At 32.9% G+C, this 12708-nt stretch overlaps 1 protein-coding gene and 1 long non-coding RNA gene across 7 annotated transcripts in view; both read right to left on the bottom strand.

Annotated features, from left to right (window-relative positions):
* The window catches only part of LOC149795955 (uncharacterized), a 106356-nt gene that overhangs the window by 65366 nt on the left and 28282 nt on the right, over positions 1-12708 (bottom strand). The window lies entirely within an intron of this gene.
* LOC149795956 (uncharacterized) lies at positions 4697-11052 on the bottom strand. Of its 2 annotated transcripts, XR_016422463.1 has the most exons (4): positions 9118-11052; positions 7306-7434; positions 6520-6551; positions 4697-4849 (listed from the first exon to the last, which is right to left on the bottom strand). It is a non-coding gene; the product is annotated as an uncharacterized LOC149795956 (long non-coding RNA). The 2 variants fall into 2 exon arrangements; XR_016422462.1 differs by having other exon boundaries at positions 6520-7434.

The following is a 12708-nucleotide window of genomic DNA, read 5'->3' as shown; positions in this document are numbered from 1 at the left end:
ATGTTCTAAAGGATTTAATGCCATAGGTCACAAGAAGAGGGATTTTACTTACTATCCGTATACCAAGGTCAGTCGAAATAATTTATTAATTACTAGTGAACGTCCAATAGTCCGAAATTATCAGAAGGTGAAAACTTCAGTATTAAATATGGCCTGACCCGTTTGGTTTCCGCTACCAGTAATGTTAATCCGAGTTTCCTCTGACTCTTGACAACGTATTTTCGATATTCTGACATTTATGTTTGGGGTGTAGGGTCAGAGTCCATTGACTAAGGAAAAGTTGAAATTCACTGACACCATTTGCTGTTGGGATAAGGTAGCCACTTATCAGCCAGCCAAGCAAATTTGAAAGACCTTTCATCTATACATGCCCACAGGGGCTCGTATCACTGCTTACAATTTACCTGTCATACATGTACTATATAATAACTACAAGGGATGACACTTCTCTCATTTCTTATGTGACCTATTTAAAAATAAACACATTTCATGCTATATTTCGCATAGCAAAATGATGATGGTACTGGTGTTTCGGTCAGGCATTCGACTTTGTATGCGTATCGAAAGTTTGGCTAACTATCATACCTTTAAGGAATGCCGGGCCATTTTTCGACACTACTGCTCAACATGGCCATGATTATGACCGCTTAATATGCAAGAACAATGCTCTGAATGGAATGCTGCCTCCTCATTGGCCAACCAAAATTAAGTTATAAAGAAATGCAGGACATCATTTTCTTTTAACCAGTATTCCATTCAGCGGGATTTTGCTTGCATATTAAGCAGGACAAGCATGGCCATGTCAAGTAGTAGCAAAAATGGTCTGGCATTCCTTAATGGTATGATAATAAGCCAAACTTCAGATGCGCATACAAAGTGAAATGCATGACCTAAACATCGGTACCAAATTTATTGCTTTAACATGAAATGTTGCTTGAAATATCAACATTTATTCTCAAATAGGCCGTGCGAGAAAGGAGAGAAGTGTCCTCCCTTGTAGATATTGTATAGTGTATGTATGACAGGTAAACTTTAAGAATTGTGACATAAAAACAACACAAACGCCCTAGAGTAATGACGTCTTTGAAATATCAAATATTGAAACTATCTGAAAAACAAATGAAAAGCAGCCTCCACAGCAGTGTCTTGAACAAATGTGTTGAGGGGATCGTTCCATCAGGTTTACGACTGAAACTGAAGATATACATAGGAAGCGGAAATGAAGATTTCCAAGATTCTATCGACAGACTGTTACATAAAGTCTTGCTAAATATAGTTGAGAGATTAGCAGAAGAACAACAAAAAATATCACAAAACGTCGGAAAACAGATGGAAAATGTTAGGAATGAACTGACGAAGAAAATAGATGGGCAAAGACTTTTCAGTTTCGACCAAGAAATATATCAAAAAATAGAATCATTGAAAAATTATATACTTCTGAAGCAAAATGAAAAACTGAACAATTTACGAAAGACTAGAGAAGAGAAATATAAACAAGTAAAAAAAAATGGAGAAAAGCATATAATCCATCAACAACCGAAAAAACAGCAGCAGAAAACAACAAAGTATCATGACAGAAAAATAAACAGCAGCATAAAAGCAACACATTAACACACCAACAGAGTAATAAACAGCAAGAAGAGAAGTATTCTAAACCCATAGAAACTACTGCAAGGAAGAGTAATACTCCTATAGCACCTCCCAAAACTTCAGTAACCGAAAGAGTCAATATAAGTAGAAATTTTGAAAATTCAAATAAGAACCAACAGGATGAACAACAGCGAAAAAACTTGACTCCCCAGGGCACAACAAAGAAGACATACGCAGAAGCCGTAAAACGGGGGGAATCAGAAACAGTGACCATGAGAAAGACACTGACAAACCTGGTAAAGATTTTACAAGGTCTAATAGAGACGACATCACAAGACAAAATAATAGGAGGTTCCACAGATTCAAAAGTAGAAAAGAGTGGAAAAAAGAAACAAAGCAAAGAAAACAAATCAAGAGAGGTAAAGAAACAGTCTTAAACCTCTCACATAGAATATTAACTGATAATGACTACATATTGTTAGGCAAAGGGCTAATATTTTGTCCTAAACCAAAATGTCACAATAAAATTAAATTAGCAGAAGAAATTTTTAATTTCTCTAGACGCTTAAAATTAAAAAAAAAAATTTATGATAAAGCATGCAAGAATTCAGAGAGTAAATCGTTTTCTTTTCATTCTAAAAAAAAAATGGGTTATTTTAACACAATTAAATCATCTTTTACACCAGCTAGTGGACGTGATTCATATTTAAATTTTTATATTGATGCGATCACAAAAGAGATATTAACTGATAATTATAAAAAGCAATATCATAGTAATATTTCTAAGAATGAATTTAAGTCTTTATGTAATCTAATGAATGACGACAGTATAGTTATTAAAAAGGCTGATAAATCAAACAGTTATTATTATGAATCAAGATGATTATGTTAAAGAAGTTGAACATCAATTAAATGATGAAAAATACTACAAACATATTGAAAAAAACCATCAATAGAAATTAAATCAAATATTTCAACATGCATTAATGAGATTGCTAAAAATAATAATTCCGTAATTGAGGAATTTGATACTTTCCCTCTTAACATACGTACACCTCAATTCTACATAATACCCAAAACTCATAAAAATCCTGACCATAATTTACCTTTACATTATCCAGGACGACCAATTATATCAGGTTATAATTCATATACTGAAAACCTATCCAAATTTATTGATAGTGTTTTACAACCTTTAATGAAATCCCTTCCTTCATTCATTAAAGATACCACTGATTTCATTAAAAAGTTGGAGTCTATTCCACAGCTATCTGATAATTCAATCCTAATAACATTAGACGTAACATCACTATATACCAACATTCCGCATGCAGATGGTATTTTAGCATGTTAATATTTTATTGATAACAATCTTAATAATAGCACACTATCTAGTGAAGATATATGTAAAATAATAAAACTTATCTTGGAAAACAATTATTTTCAATTCAATAATATGAATTACATACAAATAATGGGTACAGCAATGGGTAGTCCCATGGCTCCTTCATAGGCTTCCCTTTTCATGGGTAAATTAGAAAAAAGATTTTCTTCAAAACGAAAAGTTTAATCCATCTGTTTGGTTTAGATTTTTAGATGACATATTTATGATCTGGAACCATTCAACTGAAGAACTGAAAAAAATGTATTGATCGCCTGAATCATTTTCATCCGACAATTAAATTTACTTATACTGTATCAAGTACACAATTCATTTTTAGATGTAAATGTAATAAAAAAGATTGATAACACTATCTCTACAAATATTCATATCAAAGAAACTAATATCCACCAATATGTAGAATATTCTTCATGTCATCCCATGTCATGTAAAAACGGTATACCATATAGCCAGGCCAAAAGATACTGATGCATTATTTCAGATGATTGTCAATTACAAAATTCTTTGAATAAATTACGAACTTATTTCCAAAATAGAAATTATCCTACATACATAATTGATTCTGCACTGAACAAAGTCCTTAATCTTACTCAACATGAGGCTTTAAACACAGTAGAATGTAAAATAGAGAGAGATGTAATTCCTTTCACAATACAATATAATCCTTCATTACCTAATATAGGTCATATAATTAATAATTATTATAGTCTCCTAAATTTATCCAATAAAACTAGCGTCACTTTTCAAAATTAAACCAGTCTCGCTTATAGAAGACCCAAGAATTTGCAAGATTTTTTAATCAGAACTAAACAGACAGAAAATAAAAAAAAAATACACTTTCTGTCATCTAAATGTAACAGACACCGGTGTTCTCAATGTTCAAACATAAGATAAAGTACTTCTTTCAGTAGTGCTAATACAAAAGAGGTATTTTCTCTAAGCGATAACACTAACTGCATATCAACTGATGTTATTTATTTAATAACCTGTAAAAAATGTAGCATGCAATATGTTGGACAAACACTACAAGTTTCTAATAGAATGAATAATCATCGCTTTCATATAAAAAATTATAGAGATCCTCAGTTTTCCTCTAATGTTTCAACACACTTTAACACCAATAATCACTTTCTACTTGATTTTTCTTTCATGCCGATAGATATTGTGCATGGTGACATGAATAGACTCATAAAAGAAACTTATTGGATTCATAAGTTAGATACTCTGTATCCTAATGGACTTAATGCTAATGCACTATATAAAATTGTATAATTTACACTGATATGTTGTATATCCTTTATAACAATATAATTATATGTATGACTGTTTGTCTCTAGTTTATTTCATCATTTTACTAGGTAAACTTTAAGCAACGATACAAGCCCCTGTGGACATACCTGCATGAAATTAATATGCATATGATTTACTCAGAAATTATGAGCATAGCACTCGCTATATCTTTAATCCACTGACAGACGAGGTGAAACTACAGCGTTGATGTTGACCAGAAATCTGTAAATGTTGCAGCAACTTGAAGAAAACCAGATTCATTAAGCATAGAGCACGTGCTCCAGCTAGGATTTCAAATGACGGGTGGTGACCAGGGCACTCTGAGTGCAGTCAGACAATGTTTGAAAATCAGGGCACTTCATGTGTGAAAGGATGTCACACAGTAACCAATAAAAAAGAGAAAAAATACGTAACTTCGGCTCAACATCATTTATTTTTCAAACTATACTCTATTTCAAATAATATGCAACTAAAGGCTAGGATTCTTCTTTATCATAGGTAATATGTTTTGGGTCTGTTTCCATTTCATCTGTCCTGGTTCCCTTGGTAGTTTCATTTTGAGAGAATCTAAAACAAATGCAAATGGTCATTTTACTCTCAAACTTTCAAATTTGTGATGAAAATAACAATAATAATATTAATAATACAATTAATATTAATAAAATAACAATAATAAATGTCCTTATGGTTCACACAATATATGATAATTAGAAAATTAATATCGTAAAATTTAAAACCATGAAACTTAAAGTATCATTTCTTTCTCTCTGCATAATGTAAAGAACATTTTTTTTTTAATTAATTACTTTTTTGCCGAAACACCATTCTCATAATTGTCAGATGCTAATTTCATTATCAAGGCAAATCAACATTCGTATTCCATTTCATCATTGTACTGACGTTTAGAAAGAAATATGACAGTACACATTATGTGTTCTGAATAAGTCAATTGTACAAATACTCGACGACCAGTGTAAATGAAAAAAGAATAAATTAAATTAAACTGAGGGTTACTGCTCACCAATAATTATTTCTTGAAACACACATAAGTAAGAGTATATGGACAAATAAGGCTGCGGTTTTCTGTTTTCATATGTTTTAAAGCAACACATACCCAACAGAAATGGTTTTAGTTAACCAAGAGAAGTCTTGACGATGGAGCAATGATAGGGGTATCAAATAGGAATAAAATAAACATTTCAACCCCACGAATAAATGGAAAATAAAATGCAATTAACGAAGTTATTGTCCCTTTCCTCTTTTGTCCACAGGTGCTCGATGCGAGCTTGATGTTAAGAAAAAAAAACATCATCTAAAGGAAAAAATCATACTGAGTGACAAAAATACCTTAGATTACCCCCATGACCCGTTCTGACATAGGACCCTCTCTATCATAATATATATGAGATAAGGTACGGAACATCCAAATACTTCGCTCCACCCATGACCCTCGATTTCCTTCTGATATTTCCACCTTTAAAGGCACATGACCATACTATATGGCTTGTTTTACTTCTGAGATATTTTTCTATCCATCAAGCCATCATTAACTTTTCTGTATTGTACCAAACTGAAGTTACTAGCTCCGAAACGTGCAATCTTTGCGACGTTTTATATTGTGGACACTTCCGTGCTCATGGGAAAACCGGTGACAAGAGCAATATGGACAATGTTTTCAACTCTAAGGTGCATCCCTTCTTGAATTACAGAACAGCGGTAGATGCAAAAGTAAGTTTTTTACTTACCTTTAGCTCGATTCGACTTTAGGAATCCTGTTCCATACAATTACTAGACATTGTCTTCTTCACTGTACATACATTGTATACATCCGACTCTATATTCAAAATAGGTCAATGCTGAAATTTGATTGGCTCAAAAGGTTATACTTATTATCATAGAAGCACAGAAGTGTCCACAATGAAAAACTTCGCAAAAATCGCACGTTTCGGAGCTCGTAACTTTATCTGCATTTTTTTCATGGTTGCCAACAAAAGGTAAAAGTGGTTTTGTTACAATGATCCAAAGACATCAACAATTTTTTTGTTTTTCATGCAAAATCTGCCAGTAGATATGGACAATTTTTGGTAAGATTTCTGTCCTAGTTTTTGAAAAGATAAATGTATGAATTTGCCCTTGCATAATGATATATTATTTTTTTAATGAAAAACAAGTTACATTTCATAATCCTTATATTCTGATTTCTGTTCGTATATATTTTATTCATGTTTATACATTACCTAATCTTGTTGGTCAATGAGAAATAATCTACCTGAAATGTAAGAGTAATGTGGAATACTGAAATAACATTTCTCTAATACTGAATGAAAAGTGATTATGGGTTCGAATGACGATATTTGTCACACAATTAAAGAAAATAATATTCTCTTTCACACAGGTATCATCGATGCCATAACAAGAAAAGTGGCAGAGGGTTTGTCTTTCTTTGCAAGTAGAATAACACACACCCACATGAAGAAATTTGTACAGAAAGGCCTTATCTTTCTACTTTTATGAGATGGACAAGAAAACTCAAGCAGGAGGATCCTAGTTGAATTAGTAGAAACCTCAAGAACTGCCATCTTTTGTGAAGAGCTTTTGATTCTGACATTAGCTACATCCAGTATGAAATTGTCTCCTCTGTGGCAGGTTATACTTTACATAATATTCTGTAAATAACAACAGTTAAAGTACAACAGTATCTGTATTCACTGAAAACTTTATATATTATAACTTTATATATGTTTTACTTTGCTGCCCACATTGTTTACAGGACAGAATAGACTACTGTTTTGGAAAATATGAATGAAAGCATTATGGTATGATGCAATAAAGACGTAACATAATGTGCAGTTACAACAAAACAAGCAAATGTCAAATGTATTCATTTATATACAAATTCTTTAACACAAGAAAGTGTCGATGTTCATTTGAGCTACAGAGGAAGAAGCCAGTGTACAAAAAATCACAAATCTGCCAGGTACAGCGTGAAGGAATTACAAGTCTCTGCTGAGAACCCATCCTACCATACTATGAGACGTCTACAGGAAGCATGTCTATTGGCACTCATCAGATCAAGCGCATCAACAAGGACTGGAATATCCCATCTATACACAATGGCTATGGCAAGGACAACCCCAATCCAAGATTAGAACCTGAAAAAAGTATTCATACACTATTCCTAAAATGTAAAACAATATAAATAAAAACAAAAAGAGAAATATACACTTATTTAAATTTTATACATTTTTAGTCACCAGCTTACGCTTTAAAATAAACATGCATCAATATGGGATTCAAATTGCAAAAGTTTATATTTTGATATGAACAATGAGAGTTCCGTCAAAATGAAATAAAATTAAGTATGGTTGATTTCAAATGACCAGCTCCAAGTACTGTTATGTATGCCCATATTATGCATTATTTTTTATGAATACAGATTGTAGGGGTCATTGAGTAGACAACAGCTAATTCTGTCTAATGGTGAAATAAACTTTGTCATGAGATAATTTCATTGGAGTAAGCATGTTTTTGTGGCCTTTCAACTGAAAATTTAATCTTGTTCATGACTTTGTTGGGATCTGAGTTCAGGTCATGGGTTTTCTCTTAGGAAATTTTGGCTCACCAGATTTCTGATTAGCTGGCCATTAATGAACCCGAACTTAGTGACAAGTGGAATGTTCCCGAAATGAATATTTCACCTTCATCCTCATTTTGAAGTTGTTGTGCATTAGTCTTTTAAATAAGGCAGTGAATAAAGGAAGTATTTTTACTATCTGTAATGGAGAAAGTCTCTTAGCTGTGTTCAATTATTGTGTCAGTCTGATTAAAATCAGATCTCCACTGTCCTGGTTCAAGATCTGATACCAACTGCTTAAGCGTGATGTTCCGGTGACCTTCGAGTTACCAAATGGAAATACAGCTATCAAAATATATGAAAGTGAATCAAATCGATAGGCAAACACTGATGCTATTCAGCTAAACTGAGCAGTCTCACAAATGCGAAGATATAAGGCTTCATATGATTGGCTGATAAGATTCGCGAGCCTGGTAATAACATGGTCATCAGAACATGACCCCTATGTGGTCGCAATCAGATCTTCACATAGGACAGTGGAGATCTGATTTTAATCAGGCTGAGTATTGTGTTCAAGTGAAAAGATTTATTTATTTCAAGTTTTCATTGGAATTACAAGGTGGTCATACACTTTAGGACTAAATAACTATTTTGGAATTACTGTGAATTCATTTTAAGACATACACGGCTGGGGTGTAATTACAAAATGTGTAGGAAAAGATCTCTGAGTGTCTCCACATTTTTTTATGATCTAGAATTTGTTTTAGATATTAAACATACAAAATTCCCGTATGTATGTGGTACAAAAAGACCTAATGCTAAAACTATACTATCATGGAAATTTCAACATTTAAAACATCGTGTAGATACACCAGGTATCAACTTTGCAACTCCACCTTGGAAATAGATGCCCAAGCGGTTGTAAATATTGTTCACAATACTCCATACGGCATGCATCAAGTTTAATACAGAAGAATAAAAGTGTAATTACTTTGCAAGACTTCAACAGATATACAAACTTTGCACAGGTGTAAATTTTGTTCTTATTCTGAATGCAGTCTACATAGCATTGTCTAATCTCTTGACTCCAATGTACAGCTTTATTTGTTACCACTGAATATATTTTTTTATAAATATTATAAATTATTTACTTAAATTACAAAAGGGTACTTGTGTAAAACACTTCTTTCCTACATATGTTTAGCAAGTTTATATTTAGATGGTCACATTAATTATAATTCCAGTGCAAGAATTTACTTACATCATTGTATATAATTTGATAAATATGGTTGCTTGGCTTGCTAAACCAATATCCCTACATCATTATATACATCAGTTCCCAGCTGAAAAGAAAACCATTTTTGTACCTTATAAAAGAGTATCCTTTCATGATGAAGAAAAATAGATGATGGCATGTATATATAGAGGTACATAAGAATCACTTACATTATTCAAAGCATGTTGCTATCCACACACCGCATAAATTCTGACTAGTACAGTAGGATATTGATCTCGCTTCCAGTGACAAGTCTTAAAGTACTGTATTATTTTACATATGCTACATCATGTTTGATTACTATTGCATGAAATTCACAAATGTAACTCATGGCAGTCATTAACCTTCAAGATTGTCCAAGCATTACAAAATCGGCTATAATTAGTCAAGCATCATTAACTCATGATATCTGTATTGTCCTAACAAACAAAGGAAGTTATTTCATATAACCCTATAAAATCCTACACATATGAACATTTGGATTGCATGCAATCAATTCTACCATTGAGCTAATAACTGTAAAATTAAAAAGGTAAATGGCATAACAATTCTAGCATCAACACTTTCCATGAAATTGAATGAAAAAATTGCATAAAAAGACTCTCATCAACACATTTCCATGAAACTGAATAAAATAAATTGCATAATAACTCTAGCATCAATATATTTCCATGAATTAACAATACAAAATATGGAAACCTAGTCATAGTAAATGCGTTTGCATAAAACAAACAATCAAATAATAGAATATTACGTGAAAGTAAAATTGCATACCTTATTTCTGTTATCTTTCAGAAGTGGTGTGTCCTAGCACTAAACATGTCTTTCTTTTTACAAGCCGACCACCTGGTCCCTTCCTTATTTCGCGAGGAAAACACTAATCTCTTTATGCTTCCCACGGAGTCGAGACTAAGTTTCCTCTTCTAGGAAATTTTCAGACTAAAGAATTTTGACTCAGGACGTATCTTTGAAGTCTGATGGCTCTGAAGTGCACACCCTAATTTATTCTGCCCAATCGTAGGCAATGGTCCCTAATTTGTACCAAAGAAATAATTCCTTTCAACAGGTTTAGACAGCTCAGAATCTGTGAACGACAGTGCATGACAATTTCCCTTTGAAAAAATGATAAGTGGACATAGGTTCCTACCAAGCGGTTAGGGTTGGTAGCACAAATGTTTACTTTCTAAGGACCGTGTTAAGATACCCTGGTAAATTTCACTGAGCCGGAATTCTGTCCCTTCAAAGTTTACACTCACATGGAGGGAGATGAACGAAGAGAGGTGGAAGTGACCCTTCACAAAGTCTATTCTGGTTTAAATGCGATAAATTTGTAATGCTCAATGCATTAAACTTAAAAAAAATTCTGTAATTCAAAATTCGACACTTCATACCCCCTCTGGTTCTTTCTCCATAACTGGGTCCTTCCACTCCCTCTTAACGGTCACTCTGGACTTTAGCTTGAAATCATGCTGATTTCTTCAGTCTGGGTAGCACATGTAACAAAGTTTCTATATCTGAGTTTAATATAGGGTGTGTTTCCTCTATATTACATATTATAATTCCTAATGTGGGCCAGTTATCTCAGTAATGAATTTTCAATTTCAAAGTATTTCATAAAAGTATAATTGGCATATTCATGAGTACTTTCAAACTTTCATGAATAAAGTGTTGATGGACAGTCTCAAATTAACATGCCTGAGGTTGTGATATGATGGAAATTTTGCACGTTTAATTATTATTCCCTACTCCTGTCACAAATTTTAATAACTCAACTGCACATATATATTTACAGGGCCGGCGCTACCATATAGGCACACTAGGCAGCCGCCTAGGGCGCTGATTTCAGGGAGTGCCTTTTTTTTAAAAAAAAAGTATTAAAAGTATTTTTTAGAAATTTTGAAATTGATATTTTCGGGGGGGGGGGGGGGGGGCCAGAATCTAACCTTGCCTAGGGCGCCAGATAGTCTGGCCGGGTCTGGCGCTGGCCCTGTGTGTATATATATAACCCGTTTTAAATTAAAGTCGCCATAGCTGTAAAATCACTGGTGCATGGATATCTCCATCTTACTCTTCATTAGTCGGTAAAAAGCAACCTGTTCTGAATTTTTTAACAAAATGTATAAATTCACTTAATGTAGCTGAAATATCACTTTCTAAGTCTACAACTTATAGTTTAAGAAATCATGTAATCAGTGGATTTGTTGTAATGCTTTATAAAACAGATCAATTTAAATCATTCTTATACAAGGAAAATGCCTTAAATATCAACTATGAAAGTAGTTATAAATAAATTTCAAATGCTTCCTCTCAAAATAGAATGTAGATATGAAAGGGATCAAAAACATCGTTGTTGAGATGTTGCACGCTTTGTTAGCATGGTTGTTTTCTCTGTCATCAACTTTGGTGTACACAATTTATAGCATATAATTATGTAAATATAGGTCACCTTAATTCTTTCTAGTCTGGTTCCCTGCATCGTATAGTCCTGGCTGTAACAGTGTGGTTAGGGTCCATAGAACCCGGCTGTATTTTAGACCAAACCATATTATAACCAACCATATTATAACCAACCAAGTCCACTTGCTGAAAATCATGCAATTACCTTAAATATAGGCCTGGGGTAATAAAAGTGGGTGCAAAAGTAAGAGGTTTTGATTAAATGAAGATAAACTGGACTGAAAAAACACTTGCATATTCAAAACAACTGACATTTGTGTAGTGTTATCCATATTCCGTTGATTACTGTATGTGTATATAAGAACTACATTCATCTGAGTATAGATCACATTATAAAATTCATGTACGACTCAAAATCCCATAAGAAAACACCAATAATGCATATCTAAAAACAATCTGAAGTCCCCATTTTTATCTCTATCCGACTGTCCCTAAACAGAACTGTTGCAAATAGCATGTGGCTGTACTTGTTTACATGTTAAACTGGCCTGTTAATCTTGCCAAGGCTACCCAGGGGATGAGGCTTTTGATAGGGAAATGAAAACATGAACAAATTAAATGTATATGTGAGTGTATGTATGTATGTATGTGTGTATCAAATCACATATATATGTATGCACGTATATATATGCATGTGTACATACATGCATATGTATGTGTGTGTGTGTATGTATATATCTGTGTGTATATATATGGGTATATATGTATATGCGTGCATGTATGTATGTATGCATATATATATATATATATATATATATATATATATATATATATATATATATATATATATATAATAAAATAAACAACACATAGAGAATTTCCCATACTCTGAAGTCCCCGTTTTCATCTCTATCCGACTGTCACTAAAATTTCCATACTTTGCAAGATTTCTCCTTCCAACCTATTGTTAAACCTGATTATGAGATGGAACGTTTGCTAAAGGAAACCTATTGGATTCACTGTCTTAATAAGGTATATCCAAATGGTCTAAATTCAAAAACACTATATGGCATTCATTAATCCTGTTCTTGTTTTTGTTTTTTGTTTTTTTTAATTATGTCCCCTGTTTCCAATTAGTTAAGAATATTTTTATATTCTACTCAGCAGAATAATTTAATT

This window comes from Sinohyriopsis cumingii, chromosome 7 (genome assembly GCF_028554795.1).
Source record: "Sinohyriopsis cumingii isolate HCF-2022 chromosome 7, ASM2855479v2, whole genome shotgun sequence".
Classification (NCBI taxonomy): domain Eukaryota; kingdom Metazoa; phylum Mollusca; class Bivalvia; order Unionida; family Unionidae; genus Sinohyriopsis; species Sinohyriopsis cumingii.
This window is presented reverse-complemented; position numbering and strand designations above follow the sequence as displayed.